The sequence below is a fragment of the Mus caroli genome, chromosome 3 (genome assembly GCF_900094665.2).
Source record: "Mus caroli chromosome 3, CAROLI_EIJ_v1.1, whole genome shotgun sequence".
NCBI lineage: Eukaryota > Metazoa > Chordata > Mammalia > Rodentia > Muridae > Mus > Mus caroli.
In genome coordinates, this window is record NC_034572.1 from 104,591,430 (window position 1) to 104,593,122 (window position 1,693).

A 1,693-nucleotide genomic window follows, 5' to 3' on the forward strand; every position below is an offset into this window, starting at 1 on the left:
CTCTGCCTCCCAAGTGCTGGGATTAAAAGCGTGCGCCACCACGCCCGGCTGCTCATTTTTATATACTGACCAAAACTGTTTGCAACATGAATCACAACTGAACTTTTTTTTTTTCTGTCAATGTCATTATGGCTATCTGAGCAATCATTATACTCTAAGATGTTTCTTTTAGTCTGTTTTCCCCCCCACTGGTTTTGGTTCCTTGAGGACACCTGCCTTAGATACAATTGAATTCTCATCAGCAACCAAAATATGTTTTTCCAGCATGTATTGTACTCACAAAAATTACTACTCTGAGTTATTTGTATATTATTCAGACAGGTTTAGAGTTTTGTTTCAAGGCCCCTGGAAAACAACCAGATTTTAGAGGGTAATAACATCTTCTCATATAGGGATAATACATTTCAGAAGATCTATTTAAATGGTGAAATGTTTCTTCTTGACATCATAAAAAGCAAAGTATTTATTAATATTCAGTGGAATGTTGGCAGGAATAGAAAAGTGAGCCTACAAGTTTCTTGCCCAAGTAGCAGGAGAGTGATCGACTAGTATCATTTGCTTTTAACTCTAAGGAGCTATGAGTTCTGAGGATGTCATTGAGGAAGGACAAACTATCTAGCCTAATGCAGACTTCATCACTTGCCAGCCACACTATGGAGCCCTTTGTCTGTTTTTGTTTTTGACTTCACCTAGTCAAATGGGTTTGATTTAACCCCCTCATATTTCCATTGCAGAAATAGGTTAAGGAATGTCAATTTGCTTCAGGTCATATAGAGGCACATAAGGTCAATTTGACGTTTTATAGTAAGATAGTCAGATTGTGTGTGTGTGTGTGTGTGTGTGTGTGTGTGTGTGTGTGTGTGTGCGCATGCGCACATATGCGCTAGTACTCTCTGGCTCATGCCTTTAAAACAAAGTCATATTTACCTATATGTTAGACATCTGTTGTGTATGACACTGTTTCAGGAGATACGTGCACAAACATCCACTCACCAGACAGGGAACTGGTGATAGATCTAAGTAAGGATTCCTTCAAAGTTCCTCTTGGTAAGCCAATGAGCTTTATTGGAGTAACATACCTATGGGTGAAGAGTGACTTACATGAGCAGAGATGACTCAAAGACAGCTCAATCACAAAAAATCACTCCTGCATGAGTGACTCCTCATGAAAACTGTTAACCTGGAGCATACTGTACAACATTCATCAAATAGGTTGGACAGTGTCCTTTCTGCATGTCTCAATTGGATTGAACCACTTCCAAATAGCTCCACTGGTTTTAACTATTATCAAGTTCCTCAGATAGTCTGAGCCACTTCTAGCAATCTCAGCTCTTCTGAAAATGTATCCCAGCTGTCCTTACTGCTGTTATATTCTTAGGAAAGTAGAGGATTAATGAAGCTGATGAGTTTTGGGAACCTTCTGAAGTTTTTGAGTTGTATATATCCCAAGCTTAAAGCTTTTCCACAGGATGAAATACCCATGTACCCTGTCTTAGTCAGGGTTTCTATTATGCACAAACTTCATAACCAAGAAGCAAGTTGGGGAGGAAAGGGTTTATTTGGCTTACACTTCCATGCTGCTGTTCATCACCAAAGGAAGTCAGGACTGGAACTCAAAGAAGGTCAGAAAGCAGGAGCTGATGCAGAGGCCATGGACAGATGTTCTTTACTGGCTTGCCTCCCCTGGCTTGCT